Raw genomic sequence first — 22618 nt, 5'->3', positions numbered from 1 at the left:
ATACATTTGTCTTTTAAAATACAACTGGCATATAAGGATCGATATGGTGCTATGTGGATAAATTTATCGGTTTTCAAGAGCTAAATTGGCAGCGCGGCATCCCTACAATGGCTTCATTTTTTCACGATTGTAAAAAATACTGGCGTATGGTGGAGATAATTTTGACGAAGTAGAATCCTGATTGCACCATGAGCTTCACAATATTTCAATTGAACGCACTTTTTCACATTCCATTATGTACTTCAAAGAAATTGCTGAATAGAAATTGAAATTCTTAATTTGCAATCTTTTATTAGATCGTTCTAATAATATAATATATGTTGGACTCAAGATATAAAAATACAATGATAACTGTAAAGATAAAATACGACGAATAATCAATTTGACTAATAGTAAATCTGTGCAAAATTTCCAATTAAAAATTAAGTCGAAGCGTCTTATATCATAATATTTCATATGAAAAGAGTATAAAACTAAAATATCCTCAAAACGAAAATTAATTATTTAATACATTTTAATGTTGTACACATGCATTTCTCATACAATGTCCACTTACTTCGGTGTCTTCAACACATCATGCAATTGCCTTTAGGTGAAACTCCAATGTTATGAAGCGATCAATGAAAATATTTGTTTATGTTATCTTTATTCCAGTGTGGTCGATTTGTTTTTAAATTCTTAAAGTAAGAACTTCTATAGGATCAAGCCGTTAGTTTTCTCGTTTGAATTGTATGCATTTGTCAATTCGGGGACTGTTATAGGTTGCTATGCGATATCAGTTTTTCTTATTGGCGAAGGCCGTACGGTGACCATTAGTTGTTTACCTATATGTCATTTGGTCTCTTGTGGAGAGTTGTCTCATTGACAATCATACCACATCTTCTTAATTTTCATATTTATTAAAGAAAAGTCAAAGCAATAAGCTATAAAATATAGGTATTTTAAATTGATGATCGTTGATCTAGCCAATTAAGAATTTTATGACTAGAATTCATTGATCATTCGCGGAAGAGTCTGTGGTAAAAGAAATTACCTACTTGTACAATTTATTTGTTTCAATCCTAGATACACTCACACAATGCAGCACCAGAGATCCATTTATATTTGGTTAAATGAGACATTTTGAAAGGAGTAGGGCCATGGTCTTGAAAATTTGTTTCACACTAGGAACATTTGTTAAAAAGTCTTTCAATCTTTATCAAGTTCAGTATCATGGATTTGCAAAGTTTCTAACAACATTTTGACGTATTCCTAAACATGCTATATTGTTAATTTTTGGGGATGGAGAATTTAAATATAATTATCATCAGGACATGTTCAGCTTTACCAAGGTTTAATTTTTATGCAATTTCTGGTACTGCGAATTTTGAAGATCGCGAACAAACTGTTTGTTTCTTGGGTGCTTCATTTCGCATTAAAACAAACACTGCATAAAAGCACATATAGTGCGGTGACAGAAGTGTAAAAAGTCGTCTAAATTTCGAGTTTAATAGCCCCAAATAACACATGGCTAAAAATGGGCTAAACATAAAGACAAATATATCTTCTTTATTTTCCACCCTGTCGTAAGAATTTCGTATGGTCATATTCTTCTAAAAACAATCGTTTTAATGACTAGTAGTATATTGGGAAATTTGCAACATTCCTTTTTCAGTAGTTTAGTTTCTTCTTCATAGTAGTAGTCAAAACTATCCCATAATATTTTAAGCATGTAGTACATTGTACTTCATAAAACATGTTACTGATAAAAATTTCAGAACCTAAATATCAGAAGCCTTAAGATAACAACGGAAAAAGAATAAAGTAAAACATTGCAATTTTATCACGGAACTTTATCACTTCCGTTTCATCACATTTTATGTATTATTAATCCTTACGGTCAATAATTTGCACTCAACTGATATATAAAATAAAGACCTTTTTCGCTATTATATACAATTATTTTCAATTAAGTGCACTAATATATGAACAAAGTTTGTTTGTATATGTTTATATTCTCTTTTTGTTTTTGCCATAAACCGTCAAATGCACTTTGTCAGAAAAGTCTGATTGTAAAAATATATAAAAATCAAAATAATTGATGGATAGTTTCAGTTAAAATTCCGCGATATGTACGTTTCGGCAAGTTCGTTGAAACTTGCTCCTTCAAGTCCAAAGAAAAGACGAAAGTCGTTAAATTTTATGCATTGTATAATATGCTAAAAAACATCGACTGAAAGTTTGAGTCAATCAACTAATTTAAAGTAATTGAAGGTCTCTGCCTTCCAGACTGGAAAATGTTTTTGTTTACTAACGTAAATAAGCAAAAATGCTCAAGTTTCTTGGTAATTTTATTGTTTGTTACCACCAATAGAACCCTAATGCACTAGCAAATAATAACGAACTTATTTAAGCTAGAACTTTTTCCGATCCTCAATTCATAAAAAGCATTTGTGATAAAACTGTCAAAGACTGCGTTTAGCTTTACAGTACGCATGAGGAAGCTGATACGCGTATGATTTTGAACGCAATGTATGCCGATAGACGGTTTGGAAGTGGTAGCTGTTCAGGAAGGATCATAGTGAAATCCCCTGACACGGATGTTTTAGGTCTTTGTGTCCACTATTTGTCTTCCCTGAAAAACACAGCAGAACTTTGGTTTGAAACAGGAACTATAACCAGTACCAAGGATTCAAGACGTTTTATACCCATACATGAACTATGCAATTCTTTGAATTCCATCGTCAGTTAATGCTTGCCTGTCATACATGCCATTTTAGGATGTGACACCATATCGGCAATGTTTGGTATAGGTAAAAAAGGTTTTCAAAGTTCTGAAGCAGGTGTGTTGTGATGTGTCCGATTTAGTAAACCTGGCAAACTGTGATGTAGATGAATTTCTTTCAGTTCCAAAAATGCTCGTGGCTTTGCTTTATGATTAGAAGAGTAAATTCAAAAACGTACACAGTGACCTCAATAAATTACGTGTAAAACTTGCGATTGCCTAATATGCGTCTCTGGCCAAGCTTCCCCCTTGTGAATCAACATTTAGGCAACATTTGCTTCGAGCATCTTTGAAGACAAGCATTTGAATGTCATCACACTTTCCTAAACCACCTATTAGATCTCCGTTAAATTTTGAATGGATTGATAAAAATGGTTTGAAACTGGTATTTTTCGAGGGTCAAATGTCTTCGGACAAGACCTTTTTTGTTCTTGTAAAGGAAAATCTGTGTGCTCAACAGAATGTGTCTACTTTGAGCAGAACCTTTCATGTACATGCCAGGCAAGTGAAATGTGAAGAAATATTAAAACACGTCTTGTGATGGTTGATGGAGAAGATGGAGATCAGGCTTGATTTTTATAGTTTTTTCTTATGTTGTACTGTTACACCACTTTCCTAAGTTAGGGGAGGGTTGGCGCGCCTTCAAACTAGTTTGTCGTTTGTTTCTGTATATCATATTTTTTTAGTTGATTATTTTGTAATAAATCAGGCCGATAAATTTTTGTTTATATTGTTTTACATTTGTCATTTCGGGTACTTTACAAGCTGACTATGCGGTATTGGTTTTGCTCATTGCTGAAGGCCGTACGGAGACCTATAGTCGTTAATTTTTGTGTCAGTTGGTCTCTTGTGGAAAGTTGTCTCATTGGCAATCATACCACATCTTCTTATATTTATATTGAATACCTATTGAAGTCTTTGGTACGTTGCAAGGAAAAAAAGGGGGGGGGGGGGGGTTATGGGTGTAAAACTGATCATGTAATATAATCGTTTTCATAACAGTGTGGACGAGACCATTTCTTGACGCGCTCAGGTTATCAATCGGCTGGGTCAGATTCGGTAAACGTTCGTCTGTAACGCACTTATTACATCGTACTTGTTATAGACATTTAAACTGTGGGGTCGCCAAAGGTTCTAATCGCCTAAATCAAATAATATGAATAACTAGCAGATGACTAAACCTTGTGTGTTGATTTGAATGTTGAATACTTAAACATTCTTTTTTCTTCTCATGCACATGCATGAACTTAATCTTTTACTCTATTTAAATCCCCACTGGAAGGCCTCTGACAGACTGAGTGAGCGTAAAATCATTGTTATCGATAGCCGATGACAAACAAGCTAAGGGTAAATGGTTCAGTATTATTACCAACATAAGTATTGCGGTTGTCCACACTGTTACGGGAATACCTCTAGACATTAACCAAAGTGAAATATACAAAGTAGATAATGCTATGGAAACAGCAATAATTGTGAAAAAAAAAAAAAAAAAAAGCAAGGAGTAGTCTATAAACACAATAGTATCAGCAAATTTAATTTGAGTTCATATTTAACTGTAGTGTATTATTGCTCCTGGCTTGATACCTCATCCAATATGCTATTTTAAAAAAATGATTTTGAAATATTGTCCTTCATGACACTTGATGTTTACCTGAAATTAAAATAATTTATAAGGTAAAGGTGCTCTTAACATTTTAGGGGTTGTAAACTGGATTTTTGGAGTTTTGTTTATAAATCGTCTTTTTCGGAATGTTTTTAGAAAATATTTATGATTTAGGTTTATGTATAAAAATAAACATTACTTAAGCCAAAACAGTATCGTTTGTATTAAGGTAGAGATTAGAAATAGAAAACAAATGTCAAAATTGAAACCTTCCAAAATTTTCACAGATTTGTTAAGACGACCTTTGACCTCAATTTAAAAAAATGTGACCATGTCAGGTCGTTACGACAAGCATATTGTTATAGTACAAGTTTTTTTCTTTCTAATTATATATTATATATGTGTGTGTTCGGTGGAGAGATTAAATTAAAAAAATATCTGCCCTCAGTCACCGAACTAATAAGGCTATTTTATTATTTTATAAATTGTTCTCTTTACTCACAATTCCACAACAAATAATACCCACGAACAAAATAATGAATCAGAAGTGTTTGAATTCAAACCAGCATTTACATTTTTTGAACTTATTATGGTATTTTTGGCTATCCATGGAATATTAAACTCTTGATTGATGATAAACTTGATTTTTAATTATTTTTTTAAAAATTATTTGCAAATAAGAATTACTGCCTTTTGTATATGCATTTAAATGAACACAATGTATATCACTCCAGAATTCAATGTTCATTATGTATTGAAATATTTAACTGAAATACAAATACATAATAAACACTTCTACAAGCACTAGGCAAACATGTCTCAACGTGTACAAAATTTAAACCAAAAATTACATGAAATGAGTACAAAATAAAAATTATTTTGAAATCACAGATGGATTGTTAAATATATTTTAAATTTTGTACACACTTAATTCATATATAATGCTCTGGTACTTTTGTTTGTTTATAAAATTATGTACTGTTGTATAAAAAAAGTTAAGGGAAACCTTTGAAATTCTTACTGTTTTGCCCTAAGCAAACTGAAATGTAAAAGAGTAACTTCCATGATTGATCACATGACAGTTAAATAGCAACAATTTATGTGCTTATATATATCTATTTAAATTTATGTTCTTAAGTGGATTTATAATAAGAAAATACATTTAAAAGCTAGATTCTTTTCACATATATCAATATATATAAGTGATTGTTTGAATTATCTGACCACTAACCGAAGAATTCTCTTATTCTTACCCGATTTATACTTTTCCCGACGGTATGAACATCACTTACGTCATCATAACGAACGTTACTATGTTACATAATCTTGATATATTTAGCAGTAGAAGAATGTTAGAGGCTCGTTAAAGGTAATACATGAGTATCCTCAAATGGTACGTTTCTAATTTGGAATTGCGCTATTAACACACCAAATACTAAATTAATGACTGAAAGTATGGTTATAAAGTACTGCATACACGAGAAAATTATTTTCGCTGCAAATTACAAAACGTTTCACGTATGCGGAAACATCAGGTTTGTTTAATCATCATTGCTGATGGTAAAAAAAATAACTTGCACACAATCAGTGCATATATAAGGTAAATACTTTATCGCAAAAATTATTTCGTAAAAAAAGATCCATTTGTGAAGATAATTAAAAAAAAGCTTTTCATAAAAAAGTAACACTATAGACAGAAACTTGTACTGTATAGCTACACTGCATGGTGAATGTTAAAATAATAGATCGTAACGACAAAATACATAAAGGCAGGGGTAAACCGTAACATATTTGTAGTACAGGTTTCAGACAGGATATATAATGTGACTTTCCAGGTTGATGGTTTATATAAACCCTTACATATTTTATATTTTATTTTCATTGTGATTTATATTTTTGTTTTGATGCTTCTTACTGCTTCATACAAAACCAAAATGTATGTATCCTTGATATGAACCGTTGTGTTTTGAAGCTTTGGATTTTGACCAGTTATATTCACAGCTTTGGACCATGAACGGCAATCATGCAAGTATGAACCTTAGCGGTATGAAAAGCGAAATCTAAGGGAACAGATACTTTATATAGACGTAGTTAGTTTCTAGTAGGTCTGGATAGCCATTGCTGTTATTGTAAGTTTTGCTCGAGTTATGCTATATTTTCCTAATGAATTATTGATTTAAATTGTTCAAATACGCATTTGTTGCCAAAGATAAAGTCATAAAACAAGTTTAAGTTTTATCAATTATTTTTAATATACATTTCTAAACAAATCTCATAAAATTGATTACCATAATTAAGCTGATTTATAAAAACATACAACTGCCATATTTGAGTGAGTTTGACTTTCATTAACATTTTATCAGTCTATCTGTTTTGATCTGATAGAAAATAGAATTTTCGGTAAATTCTTGCAAGATTCAATAATCATCACAAACTATTTAAAATTTACTTACTTTCAAAATTTCGATCTTAACTGCAGTTAAGTTTGATATAATCCACAAATTTGCTGTTTTACTGCTACTAGGCTCGATGGCTGCGTAAGAAGGAAGTTAATTTCTCAGACCTTTGTGTCATTGTAAATTCTTTAGGGTGTTAAAACTACCTTAACTGTCATTCAAGCTATGTTTAAAGCATAGACGTATCATGTTAAAGTTTTGTTTTTACACTTGATATCAACATCTATGCCTCTGAATTATATATTGCGACGATTGTTCTTATACGTCGAATTTCACAATTATCACCCTACAAAATTTCAAAAAATTCAAATCGATAGTTAATCTCCGTAAGTTTAAAACTCAAGATAAATTAAGTCATTTTCTGAAATGTCAAACAATTAAACAATATCTATTTTTCTCAATAAAGTAAATTTGACACTACAAGTTATATAAATGCATTTTATTTGAATTTTGGAAAATTTGAGTTTGTTTGTTTGAATAGCGAGTAGTTCAATGCACAGAACTCTAAAGGATATTATATTGACGTTTCCACACAACTGTTAATAAAAACAGATGTGAATTATTTCTTGTGTGTACTAACAATATGACAATATGAAAACGAGATAGTGATTCTTCTTCACATGGTTTTTCAAAGTTATGAACATAATATTTACCAGTAAGTAAATGTTAAATTATAAACAAAATCTTACAAGGTTTAAAAACATCCAAAATTACTACTCCTTAAACGTGGAAATGATAGGTTCTGGTACACGGTAATATCGATTATTTCATTTGAAAACCAGAAAAAAAGTGATAATATAACTGGTCATGATATAAACCATGTTCAAAAGCAGTAAACAGTAAACAAAACACCACATATTAGCTTAGGATAGAATAAAGTTCTATCATAAAAACCGCGGATGATCACTTATACAGGTCACCAGTTTCAGCTTCAATAATTGTATATGTCAGGTAAGTCATGGCAAGTATAATAACATGGTAAGTCATTAAAAAAGGATTTAAGATGGTCTTCTCCGAAACAAGAAATAAGAGATACAATCACCCGTGAATGGTCAACTATGAAGTCCGCTCCATGAACAGTTTAAACAAATTGTTTAACACCTTCACTGATCTTGATGATTGCTTATAGCCTAAATTCCACTATTAATCGACATTTAGGTCTAGTTGATAATATATAAAGTAATATAAGCATCAAATATATGTTTAGCCTTAAATGTTTGTACTTTCGTCTGAACTGTATTCTTTCCTATATTGCGTAAAAGACGTTCCGAAACTTATGTCTGTGTCCTGTTTTCTTTAAGACACGCCTGTCCTATTTGAGACGTCAGAATTATAAAAAAAAGTCCCCGAGGAGAGATTTGTTTTGTCAAAGACATTAATATGCCTTTTACATTCATATTAACTCGATATCAGTTAAAGCTATTGGAAATTGAATGCGTGTTGAACTGTGCACATAGAAGCTTATAGTTTCCAGAAATAAACAAATTGTAAAAAACTTATACATGTACTTTTTATCTTTTAGTTAGTTAGCCTTATTATGAAATTTTCATTTTTCATAATTTTTAAATCAAAGAAATAGCTTAATGGTGAAATTCAGAATATAAAATCCCCTTTTTTCTCATTAAAACATTTGTATAAACTTGTTTTGGAGTTCGTCATATAAGTAACGATGCCTTGAAGGCAAAACGGTCAAATAGGTTTGAGTACAAATATATCTGTTATTTGTGTCTTTTTATGTGTCTACTTGCTTCAAAACTTTGTTCATATGGTTATTCATTATACATGAATTCTAGGACGACCGGTACTATCAGCCAGTGGTCATCTTACCATACAAGTCCATTGATAACCATCTTGACAACTTCCATAGCACTTTCAAGATACAAAACTTACAGATTAACGATACTAGTATGGGAACAAAATGTCACCCTTTTCGAAAATATTTTCATGAGGTATTTGAAGAATGCATTTTTTTAGTGTACCGTACCTGTTGATGACATTTGAAGCTGAAAGATATTTACAAAATGTTACGGATCATTGTTATAAAAAAATGCAGAAGATACCAAGGGACTTCCAAACCTGCCAAGTCGAAGCTAAACTGAGGACGTCATGGTTAAAAAAACTAAAAAGGACGAAAAGACATTGTAATAAGTGCCTGCATTTTGTAATCCTGAAACACTATTCCCGAAGCATTCCTAACCATTAGAAAAAAAAAACATTTTTGCTTCTCGGAATTCCACTTCATTTACCGTTTGAGACAACTCAGCAAAAAACCTATGTCATATCAAATTTTTAAATCATTGAAATTGCTCAATAGTGAAACCCTCTTTTTCACTCAATGAAATTATTTTATGTATAAACTCGGTTTGGAGTAACAAAATAAGAAACACATATAAATAAGAAGATATGGTATGAGTGCCAATGAGACAACTCTCCATCCAAGTCACAATACATAAAAGTTAACAATTTAGGTCAAAGGACGGCCTTTAACACGGAGCCTTGGCTCACACTGAACAGCAAGCTATAATCGACCCCAAAATGGACTAGTGTAAAACAATTCAATCAGGAAAATCAATGGTCTTATCTGTATAAAAAACACCAAGCATTGAAAACAAAACGGTCAAATAGATTTGAGTACAAATAGATCTGTTATTTAAGTTTTTTTGTAAGTTTTTTTTTGTGCTTTGTGCCGATCAGATGAGTCGAGACCATTCCAACTCCTTGAAAAAAAATTATAAGTTGAATCTCATGCTTCAAATTCTTTTTCGTATAGTTATTCATAATGGAGGAATTCTGGGACGACCAGTAGTATCAGGAAACTGTCATCCTATCAAACAAATTCGTTGATAACCATCTTGACAACTTCCATAGCACATTCAAGATACAAAACATACAGATTGACGATACTAGTGAGAAACCAAAACGCACCTTTTTTCGACAACATTTTAATTGGGGATCTTGCATAATGCATATCTTTGGTGGTGGCATACATACCCGGTTGATGGCATTTAAAACTGAAAGAAATATACGAGATATTGCGAGCATTGTAATAACAAGATTTACATGATACTTAAAAGGACATTCACACCTAACAAGTCGACGCCAAACTGAGAACGCTGATGTTAAATCGAAAAAGGACGAAAAGACATGTAATAACTACAGGTACCTGTATTCTATCAAATTACTATCTGAATTTTTGACCTAGAAAAATTTAAAAGGCATCCTTACCATTTAAACCATTAGAAAAAGCGTTTTCCTCCTCATTGACCATTTGAGACAACGCAGCAAACAACCTAAGTCAAAATAAGAAGAAAGCAAACAATTGCGCAAGCTTTCGGTTAAGCTCACGAAAAAGATAGAAAGATCTTTCTTAGCCCTAGAATACAAATGTACCATTCATCATAATCTGTCAAACCCTTTATCCATTGTCCGCACTGTTGTCTTATTGAAATTAACCCTCCCTCAAATGAGAAATATTTTTTGTTTCCCACTATTAGTTAACGCTGACTAAAAAATCTCAAAGATATATTAGCTACACCTGAAAAACCCGAACATCTAGAGTTACAAACCATTATGCGGAAGACGCAATTGTAAGTCTCGTTAAGCCGCTAACTCTGACGACACGTCAGCCCAGTGACAATGCAGCAATACAACATCTTTGCAACCTCTGATGGCTGCAAACGGTAAATAGAATTCATGTTTTTACTTGTGGAACTTGCAAGGTGCAATATGGTGCTGTATAAAAAGAGAGGCGAGAAATACCAAAGGCACTAGCAAATAAACTAATAGACCAACACCGACCCTACGAAAAACCGGGGATGATCTCGGGTGCTCCGGAGAGGTAAGCAGATCCTGCTTCATGGGTGGCACCAGTCATGTTGCTCAAGTTAGTACTTGATAAGTCTTATTCGGTAGGTCATATTCGCGGGAAAGAGGACAGGATTGTAAATACGACGATTGGAACATATCCGTCGTCATCTATGAAACAGATATTCCAAAACGGTCAACCAACTCACGACGGCGTCCATAAAATTTTCAAGAGGATGATTTCAACTTCACCACTTGGAACTCTTTGTTTAACAACAACCGTCTATCAACAAAATCATGATAGAAAATGCAAGCTCTGAAATATCGTATCAACTTGGAGATATATACTCCATATGCAGGCGTTGCTGGAATGCTGCTACATAGGAATGGAAAGTTCACTAGGAAGCTGAAAATCTCTTTTGTCGTACCGTTTTGTTCTCATCCGACCCTCATTGTCAAATTGAGATGTAAGTCAAGATATGAGGTAGACTTAACAGTATCTGTTGTATCCTTTATTTCAAATTCGATGGGATCAGGGTTTCCGCTGGCGGTCGCCATTCTCGCATTTAACGAAATAATAAAAAAATGTGGCGTTTAAAATTCATAACTGGCAAAATATAACGGTTCGGCTTCGTCCATCTTGTTTACTTTTTTTCAGGTTTCTCAAACTTTTTCCCTGATCAGGCAACTGGGAATTACCTTTAAACTCGCTTAGATTTAGATAGAAAATCAACAATCAGCTGATTTCATTGTATAGCTATCGGCAACATTGAACTAATTAATAAAGGTGTTGATTGTATTGTTTAACGAAATGGTGTGGTTAAATATCGTCACATGTCACCTAAAGGATTTTTTACAACTTTGAAAGAAATAATTGTTTTGAAGATAGTACTTCACAATCGTTTGAGCGACGCACGTGTTTGAAGTATAGTTTTACGTCTCTTTTTTTTTTCTTTTAACGATGGTCCGGCAAAGAAAACTGTTGTTATGACGAAAAATTTTCAATATTAAAAAAATCTTCTACTTTATACTTTAACGTTGATAGAAATATATGTTTTGAAGTGGGTACTTTACAATCGTTTTAGCGACGCCCGTGTTTGAAGCAAAGTTTTTCGTCTCGATTTTCCTTTTGACGGCGGTCAGACAAAGAAAAAAGTTGTCATGAAGAAATATATTCAACAGTAAGACGAATCTCTGACTTGCATCTTTATCCTGCAATTATCCGATAAATTCTTGAAAATGAATCCCATGTTCCTATAGGTCAAAAATGTTGTTTGCATGCCCTATATTGCATTATTTACAGTATCTTTTGAAAAGTAAATGTTTGTTAATATTTAGTGTTTATAAACTATAATGTAGAGTAAAAAATAGATATGTAGAATTTCAATAGACAAACATGTGGCCTCCTGATTTTTTATGTTGGAAAAAATTTAAATAGAAATTTATGTTTATTCTAGTTGGCGATATTCTTTTTGAAAATAACTCCTTTTAAGTTAATAGGCTAACTAAAATTGGAACACAAAAGAAAGAAGGCAGATACCGAGACTTGTTTTGATGGTTTCGTGTTGCTCGGTCTTGGCTATCCGTTGTTGTTTTAGCATAAATTAGGCTTTTGATAATCTCTAAAGAATTGTTTAACATTTTGGCATGCCGGTGCATTTTAAACTTACTACATATGGTATTGGTTTCTTTACGGCTGAGAGCCGAACAGTGACCTATAGTTGTTTTTTTTCTGAACTTTTCTCGTAAAGCTGCATATTACATATATGGAAAATCGGTGTGTTCCAGAGACGTATAAAGCCAGCAGAAATTAATATATGTTCATACATGTACGTGAGGAATTTATGTTTAAACAATTATTTCATTCACACAAAACACATAGAGCCGGCTATTCCTATCGTTTGTCATATCACGATGAAAATGATAACTTAATATGGAAATTATGTTTAACACTTGTTTTCATCAAAAATCAGATCTTTTTCATATCAACTTGTCAAAAGCGCCCTGCTCACTAATCCAGATGTATTTAATTTTGTTTAATTTTGGTTCTAATATATTTTTTCTTGTCAGATTTCCTAGTTCTCAAGATTTATCACTTTAATTTACTTGCCATATTGAAATGTTTTGTGATATTTTGTTGAAAATCATTTTTCTGATATATCTTCATGTTTTTAATACTTAATGTGTTCCATTCTTAAGTTCACTTTAAGACATGAAATTGATTGTGTATAGGCTCTTAAAATGGGAATGTAACATAACTGATCATTGTTGATAAGATGGAATGAAGTCGCTTCTGTATATCGTCTGATACATGAATTATCGTTATAAATTAACTGATTGCATGTGTAATACCAACAAACCATAGTACGTCACATCCGGTTGCATACGAAAAAGGGTCGAAAAAATATTCCCTTGAATTTGACAGTTGTAGGAAATTAATCCTACATTTCATTGCAGTAAAAAAAAATTGAGTCATAAACATATATCTTGGGTGTTTCAAAGCACCATTAATTTTTCAGTTGGTGTTTCTATAGAATATTTTGGAAACCTTAGGTTACCTGGTTACTAAAGCTTGTACACTGGAAAAAAAAGGGGTGAAAATTTGATTGGTTAACTTCCAGTGATGGTTATTTTCTTATATGCAATGAAATGTTATGTGAAATTTGTCTATAGTACTGGACTTTTTTTTGAAAAGTGCAAATCTAACAAAGACTTATAGTGGAAAATCAATGGTGGTATTACATTTATTATGGGAAGCTGCACATGCACCTTTGACCTTGTGTGTACTGATGGGACTTTCGTTGACGAAACGCGGGTCTACCATACAAAATTTAAACGTGGTATGTATTATAGATACAATGAACAAGCGTTGATTCTTGAAAAGGAAACCATGAGCCCGGAGGGCGAATGGTTTCTTTTTCATGAATCAACGCTTATTCATTGTATCTCTAACTTGAACTATTGTGTTGATGACTTTTCTAAATTAAAGCCTTTTCTTAATTAGATGGTATTGTAAGTGAGTTTAAACAACCACGTTATCATGTTCAACGATGCATTGATAAATCTAAGTTCACAATTAATTGATTAGAGAAATACAAATATAACATAACAAGTCTGTCTTTAAATCATCAGGCATCTGAATGTCATCCGTAATTTACAAAATAAGACATATTCGAACTCATTTCTAAGTACATATAAACAGTATATATAATAAGTATGCTTCTGAAAATTCTATCAAGAAGCCTTATTCTGGACACATCACGATTTACTCGCATAGGAATTTGTGAATATACATTTGTAAAGATATGTAGTTAAAGTGATGAAAGCATATTTTCTCGATGTGTTGAAGACACATTGGTGGCCTTTGGATGTTTTCTGCTCTTTGGTCGGGTTGTTGCCTCTTTGACACATTCCTCATTTCCATTCTCAATTTTTATTTATAAAACAAAAATGGACAAATTGAATGAGATCATTTTCTTTTCAGTTATGTCAAATAGCCAATAATGATAAAAAAAAAACCCAGGAAAACCCGCTATTATTACAGAAATATCCACAGTAGCATACAAAATAAGAAAAACGGAAAAACTAAAGAATAGGGACAACAAAGAGAATACAGGGATTCGAACCTAAACCGACAAGTTTCTACGTTTAACTTGACTTTTAAATTCATTGATATCAACCATGTTAACCTCGCGGTTACCAACTTATACTATATGATTGTCTATTATGTATACATAAAAGTACTAGCCCTGTATGTCCGTTTCACCGATGCGTATCACATGTTCTTTTATATATATAAACTAGACATTTAAATTGTAACCCATTGGTAGCCGAGAGGTTTCGTCGATGTGTTGGTGTCAGTCATACATAACAGATATCAAGGAAGGGGTTCGAATCCCGGTGAAGACATATAAAAATTACAAAAATTAAAGGTAAGTTTTTAAATTAATTCTATTAGTGAACAGAAATCAGTAAATTATTCATTTCAAACTTAATGAAATTAGACACATAAAGGACACAATTGAATACAATTTGGTGAGTCCATTTAATAGACAGATTTACGAAGCGTTGATTCTAGAAAAAGAATCCACGGTAAATGAATAAGCTGACGTCACGACAATGGTTTAACTATGATGAGTTCATACAATAAAGATGTGACCGATAGCCTGCTCACCAATACACACCACCTAGACATATATATGTACGCCTACCAATGAGCAGCTAAGCAAACTGTTCGCCCGGAAAACAATGCTTAAGCTAGAGATAGAGAATTTATTCAATCTCATAAGCTTCGAACATATTCAGGCACGAAAATGTTTTTGCGTAATGTGCTTATCTATATATGAGTATGAATATCCAATCAACATTAATGAGAAAAAATTAAAAAAGATAATGCTATGTTATTTTAAAAACTAGAGGTTCTAAAGAGCCTGTTTCACTCACCTTGGTCTATGTGCATATTTTAAAACAAAGGGCACTCTCTAACATTCTAGAGAAGCATATAATTCTGTTTTGTTGATCTTGTATTACTGATCTTAAAGTCTGTTTATTTTCTTTCTATCTTCTTTAGTTTTTGCTGTAAACATTAAAGAGGGTAAACAAATCCTCATTTCAGGGCAGTCACTCCTATAAGAGGATTTTAAGTTTCAAACGAAACTTACGCACGTTAACGCAAGTAACCGTTTACGTTTACAATTTTAAGTAAGACATAATATAAATGAGTTATAGTCGTTTCGTACCCTAAACATTTCGTACCCCCCATTTCGTCCCCTGGCCATTTTGTACCTTGACCATTTCGTACCTCATGGAATATTCATATGTATGTCATTTCGTACCTCGTGGAATATTTATGTGTTTCCCATTTCGTACCTCATGGAATCTCTTTATGTATGCCATTTCGTACCTAACGGAATATTTCTATGCATGCCATTTTTACCTCATGGAATATGTCTATGTATGCCATTTCGTACCTAACAGAAGATTTATTTGTGTGCCAGTTAGTACCTCACGGAAGATTTACATGCATACATATATGCCATTTCGTACAATATTTCTCATATTGAAAGAGCCATAGTAAGTTCTTTGATTGGTCACATAAGGTGAACATTCTTATGCAAACATTTTTATTCATGGCTTTCTTTTTTAGTGAATATCTCATTTCATTAATGCATTTCATGACAAAACAACTGTTAATAACTATAAGCAGTAATTATTCCTTTGTTGATTAATAAACCTCATATTTAAAAAAAAATAGTTAAAGAAAAAAAAACCTGTAAACAAACAAAATGAAATTTAACTATTAAAGTGTCCATTTATTCCCTTATTAAACCAAGCATAGTTCTTCAGAAATTCTTTACTGCTGAAAGCATTTTATTTTTATGTGATATATCTTTTTTTTTTTTAAATTAAAATCATCTCAAAAGGTTTAATAACATATTTTACCTATTTATTCAAAAAATCAAAGTCAATAACATTTTTTATATATTTTGTTGAAAGGAAAAAGTAAAATCACAAAAATACTGAACTCCGAGGAAAATTCTAAAAGGAAAGTCCCTAATCAAATGGCAAAATCAAAAGCTCAAACACATCAAACAAATAGATAACAACTGTCATATTCCTGAATTGGTATAGGTATTTTCTTAAAAGTTTTAAAGCTAGCTAAACCTCTCACTTGTATGACAGTCGCATCAAATTCCATTATATTGACAACGATGTGTGAACAAAACAAACAGACACAATAGGTAAACATGTCACAAATAGGGGCACTACAGCAACACGAGCCCCACCAAAAACTGGGGGTGATCTCAGGTGCTCCGGAAGGGTAAGCAGATCCTGCTCCACATGTGGCATCCGTCGTGTTGCTCATGTTATTACAAATAAATAGTCTAATTCGGTAGGTCACATTCGTGAAAAGGGAACGGGATTGAAGTTACGACATAAAGAACACTAAGTGATGATTTCAACTTCACCATTTGGAACAAAACTGGAAGGGTCACAAATGGGAAGCCGAAATCATCTCTTTTGTCGTAAAGATTTGTTTTCAACCGACCCTCATTGTCAATTTCTAGATGTAAGTCAAGATATGAGGCAGACTTAAATGTATCTTTTGTATCCTGTTACTTTCTCTAAATAAAGGCCCTAATCAAATGGCAAAATCAAAAGCCCAAACACATCAAACGAATGGATAACAACTGTCATAATCCTGACTTGGTAAGGCATTTTCTTATGTAGAAAATGGTGGATTGAACCTGGTTTAATAGCTAGCTAAACCTCTCACGTGTATGACAGTCGCATCGAATTCCATTATATTGACAACGATGCGTGAACAAAACAAACAGACACAATAGGTAAAAATGTCAAAAATAGGGGTACAGCAGTCAACATTGTGTTATCATCTTAATCACTATAAAAACAAACAAATGTAACGAAGAAGCACAAAAAGGCATGTTTGAATGGTTTTACACTAGTAATTTTTGGGGCCCTTTATAGCTTACTGTTCGGTGTGAGCCAAGGCTCCGTGTTAAAGACCGTACTGTGACCTATAATGGTTTACTTTTATAAATTTTGATTTGGATGGAGAGTTGTCTCATTGGCACTCATACCACATCTTCTTATATTTATATACATCAAATTTAACATCCTCATTTTGCTTTTTTATTAAACGATTTTATTTATCTATGTAAAATCCAACCATAAAGGATGGAAGGTTTTAAGTACTGGCGTTAAATCGCGCGTTTGAAATTCGCACAGGTAGACATAAAATAATTGTGTCGTTCAAAGTATGACGGGATACATAAGTAGAGAGTCACATAAAATGGATATCACAAAAAACAGACTTAACAGTAAAAGTAATATTAATAAATAAAATAATTTTGTTGTTCAAAGTCTGACGGGATACATAAGTACAGAGTCACGTCAAATGTATGTCACAAAAAACAGACTTAGCAGTAAAAGTAATATTAAGAAATAAAATAATTTTGTCGTTCAAAGTATGACGGGATACATAAGTATAGAGTCACGTCAAATGGATATCTCAAAAAACAGACTTAACAGTAAAAGTAATATTAATAAAGACAAATAAAAGAATACTATAACACGTTATTAAGATGATAATTAACGTCAGTACGCAGAATCTATCTTTCAAGACCATCGTGTATTATTTGTGAAGTTGATACGGAATATTAATCAACAAGGTCTTGGTACCTTCAGATGATTTTTTTTAGAAAAAGGACAAGACGTTCTTTGACATACCCCTGGTTCATCAACTTAGAAGAGTATACAATAATGTGGCCGTGTGCAGGATCTTTCCTTTTTTGAACTATACATTTCTGTTATATAAAATCTTCATTCCCAATGTTGGGACAAAATTTCCATGAATAACAAATATACAGGATACTAAATAGTAAACATGTATTTAGTCTACGAAATGGTTTATGCAATTGGTCCATAGGGTACGAAATGGTTTTGATCATGGGTACAAAATGGTAAAAGTTAGGTACGAAATGACAGTGCTACAAAATGCACAAGGTACGAAATGACTTGTTACCATATGAATTGTGGTTGTCTCCCTTCGCCGGTTTCAGCGTTTCAATCGGATAGTAATAACAGTAAATTTAGCTAAAATAACATTTATGTATCAGACACGGATCATTCGAACGGGGTGGGGGTTGCTGGGTGTTTTAAGATGAAAATATTTCTGGCCCTGATTTTGACTGAAATGAAATTAATTTCACAGTTGGCCAGCTTCTTGAGTTAGAAAATAATGGTCCACATATTGCCCATAAGATAATTAAAAAAAACAAAATGTTCTTATATTAACATAATCTGGCCCGCGAAGCTTGCCCAAAAAGAATTTGCTCCGCATCAAAATCCCTGCCCCCTCCCCCCCAAAAAGAGGCTTAGATCAAATTTGAAATAAACAGACAAGACCCGAATTTATGGTGAAACAAATTTTGGATGAGCATTTTTAAAAATCAAAAGGTACAATACAAAAAATTGATAATACAAAAATAATAAGATGATTCGGAATACAAAAAAAAAAATTGTGTGGGTAAGGGGGGACAAAACAATTGTTAACTGTATATCATTTAAAATATACCTGTGTCCCTGCGAAAAAAGTTTGCCTTCTCGTTTGTTCAAATATAAGTGAAAGCTATCTCTCTATCGTAGAATAAGGTATTTTAAAATAGATTTGAAATAAATGGAGAAAGGGAGACAAACACAATTTTACAAAGACCAAGTTTAGGCGTATAACGTACGTCAAAATATACGATTTTTTGTTTCATTTACAAGTTTAATGGCCAAAGGATGATAACAATGAGCATTTATTTGAAATATTAGGGTGAATTACGTTAAAGTAGGTCAAAATCCTAAAATTCTAAGATCTTGCCTTGCTGATAATTTTTTGTGATTTAAAGTGTCTATTTATCTTGTATAATTTTTATCATATAAGGCAAAACGCCAAAAAATAAATTGGTAAAAATCGTCATTTAAGGTCAAAAACTCCAAAACGGAATTGTCGGAAGATTTCCTCCAAATGATCTTAATTGTAGATCTTGTCTTGCTTTAGTTTTCTCTCCATTTTTTATAACTTTTAAGATATCAGGCAAAAACGCAAAAAGCTGGTTAAAATCGTCATCAAAGGCATCTAATAAAGAGTCAAGTTAATTTGAATTTCTCTCTTTCTATTATAGTTTTCAAAATAATAGGCAAACATGATCAACATGGTCAAATTTGTCATTTAAGGGCAATAACTCCTATAAGATGTTATCTCATAGTTTTGACTTATATGGACAATTGGTAGAGCTCAACATTCTGAACATTTTCTCTATTTATAACTGTTTTCAAAATAATAGACAAAACTTGCATTTTACCTCTATGTTCTATTTTCAACCATGTCAGCCATCTTGGTTGGCAGGCGAGGTGATCGGACACATTGTTAAAACTAATTACCCCAATAAACATTGTGGCAAAGTTTGGTTTAATTTGGCTCATCGTTTTTTTAGAGGAGAAAATTTTGTAAAAGTAACAGACGGTGACGAAGAAAAGCTCACCTGGCAGAAAGTGTGCTAAAACTATCTGCAAAAGTATAGTATAGAAAACAGTGATGTTTTAGCTGATGTCAAATTTCCATTTTACCTTCAACAAGTTCCCTACTAAAATGAAATAATGCAAAATATACTTCAGTGATACTATCCAAAACCATGAAACGTTCTCGTTATACAGATAACGTCTAGAAAAACCTTTGTATCATCATTCCAAACCCATATTATTATTGTAAAAATATTTCCGTTCTCCATTTAAACTGTATATCTTACAACAAAATTATTTTATTTACCTGTGTATATTATTACATTTGGCGGCTTTTTGTTCAAGGTTATTGTTGTATTTTTGAAATTGTTTAACATCTCACAGCGGTATACTACTGTTGCCTTTATTTATTCACCCCTTATTTTATTGATTTTGTATTTACATTGTATCATTGATCGAATTTATTCGTTCAGTGTATGTTCACTTGTGTTAATATGTCTTTTGATTGAGTTAAGCCATTTCAATTGATATTTTATAGTGTGTCTTTCTATGTTGTGATGTTAACACTATTGTTTCAGATAAGGGTGAAGGTTGGTACTTATTAAAACGTTTAAACTCGCTGCATTTGTTTGCACCTGTTTTAAGTCAGGAATCTGATGTTCAGTAGTTGTCGTTTGTTGATGTGGTTCATAAGTGTTTCTCGTTTCTCGTTTTTTATATAGATTAGACCGTTGGTTTTCCCGTTTGAATGGTTTTACACTAGTCATTTTTGGGGGCCCTTTATAGCTTGCTGTTCTGTGTAAATCAAGGCTCCGTGTTGAAGACCGTACTTTAACCTATAATGGTTTACTTTTACAAATTGTGACTTGGATGGAGAGTTGTCTCATTGGCACTCATACCACATCTTCTTATATCCATATTCTGTTATGTTTTAGAGTTAACGGATTTCATGTATCGATAGTTAATGAATTTGGTAAAATAATACGGCGAGACACCAAACTTCAGAAATCATTTATCGCAACAAAGGTGATCATCGACTTTATATCATCGGCTATTATTATAAATAACGCGACAAGTGTCACGTGGGGAGTGAGAATGATAACCTACAAATTACACATGAGTTCATTTGTATTGCTCAATATTAAGTTGTCTCTGTAGTTTTTAATGAACCTTAAATTGTTTGTGTTTCTCTTTTTGTCAGACTTGCTGTCTGAATTTTTGCAACTCATGTTATTTTCTTTTCCCATTAAATTGAATGATCATCTGTTATTTTTATACATTTATTATTATCTATTTACGAACGGTCAGATACATGAAATGTTATTTAGGTATTTGCACGGCATCTGATTTCAATGTAACAAGAAAACAATGATATTTCATAGTGTTTTCTTATGTTTATTACACCATATGTTTTATAGGTAAGACTTATAGACAAGGAACGATTTTCGAAATATGATGATGTATGTCCAAGACTAAATAAAGGCAAAAGTAGCTAATATACCGCTGTTCAATAGTCATATATCGATTTAATGGAAACAAATCTACTCAATTACCTATATATCAGATATCTATGGATTCGACGAAATATGTTGTTTTATATACTTTTGTTTGTCTGTTGGTCTTTTTCTTATTAAGCCATGGCGTTGTCAGTTTATTTTCGAATTATGAGTTTAAATGTCCCTCTGGTATCTTTCGCCTCTCTTTAATTGTTTTCTAAACGAATATCGCCGTTATTGATAACAATTATGAATGATATTTCATATGGGATAGACAGTGAAGTATACTTGATTCGTGAGAAGCAAGATAGAATAAATGTTATCGGTTGTAGAACAAGTACAGAAAAGAAATTTATTGTGATGCTGGACCATACACACTCGACGTAAATACATCATATTTATACTGGACAGCGTGCATTAAACATCAACTCTCTAAAGTCACCATACACTAATTAACGTAAGAATCTATAGTTATGCTTGGTCTATAACATTCCATTTAAGTAAATAATAGTTATGTTTGACCATACGAACGCAACGTAAGTATTTTGATGTTTTGCTTGATCAAACAACATTACCTTATTACAAATATCTATGTTATTAGGGATCTCCATAGGATATGATCTTATATTACCTGTCAGTGTTTTATATTGTTAGAATTGATATAGGGCATTGAAATGGAGTTTATGCCCATATAACTTGTGAAGCCCGAATAACAATTATATTATACTGGGACTTCCGGATTTCAGTATTAAATATGATTCTGATCTTCATTTTTGTTCAGCTATCAGCTCTAACTCAAAATATAGACAATTTTGTGTAAAGGGGATCTATAATTGGGGATCTATAATTCAGTTTGACATATTCAGACATTTTAATTTTTTACCTTCTCAAACTGAACCAAATCACCACTTTAACTAAAATTCATGCCCCAAATTCTTTGCAAATGATTTTATCCCTCTACTTACTATGGTAGGCATAAAATATTAATAAATTTGGAAAGTGAATGAAAAAAATTGCAAGTGATACACTATCCACACAAGGGACTATCGAATGTACATTTGAAAATTTCTCTTAACTAAGTTCTATTACGTTATGGAATTGCAGTTAGATGTTATGAGAAGTAACGGCGCATATTTTTGTTCTTAGCCCGCGAAATACCAAATGTTATGTGTCGTATAACATGACTGTTGTGTTGATTTATATGCATTTACAGCAGGTAAAACAAAATACTATTCAAGTCAATGAAGTTTTACAGAACATCAACTTGATATGTAATCACCAAAGAAATGAATAAGTTCAAGGCGTATGAACTGAAGTTAGAACGTGGATTGTATGTTGCTTCATCACGAACTTGTGTTTGCAAAAATCTTACCTTTCACCAAAATAAAAAAAAAGGAGTTTAACATTTGGGTATACATAGTAGAACGCCCAGATGTTGATAATACGGTCAGTAAATACATTGGTC

The 22618-nt window shown here is 32.3% G+C and overlaps 2 protein-coding genes across 4 annotated transcripts in view; one reads left to right on the top strand and one right to left on the bottom strand.

Moving 5' to 3' along the window:
* LOC127730941 (chitin synthase chs-2-like) overlaps positions 1 to 22618 on the bottom strand; it is a 134871-nt gene that overhangs the window by 91011 nt on the left and 21242 nt on the right. The window contains exon 1 of one of the 3 annotated variants that reach the window (XM_052239568.1): positions 6821 to 7074. The exons of 1 other annotated variant lie outside the window; for it this stretch is intronic. The gene's annotated coding sequence lies outside the window, so the exon portion shown is untranslated. Of the gene's footprint in view, positions 1 to 6820; positions 7075 to 22618 lie in introns of those variants that run through there. One more of the 3 variants, XM_052239567.1, reaches the window with a different exon arrangement.
* The window catches only part of LOC127730944 (uncharacterized), a 151598-nt gene that overhangs the window by 127401 nt on the left and 1579 nt on the right, over positions 1 to 22618 (top strand). The gene's annotated exons all lie outside the window — the stretch shown is intronic.

Source organism: Mytilus californianus, unplaced genomic scaffold (genome assembly GCF_021869535.1).
Source record: "Mytilus californianus isolate M0D057914Y unplaced genomic scaffold, xbMytCali1.0.p SCAF_2, whole genome shotgun sequence".
NCBI classification, from domain to species: Eukaryota; Metazoa; Mollusca; class Bivalvia; order Mytilida; family Mytilidae; genus Mytilus; species Mytilus californianus.
This window is presented reverse-complemented; position numbering and strand designations above follow the sequence as displayed.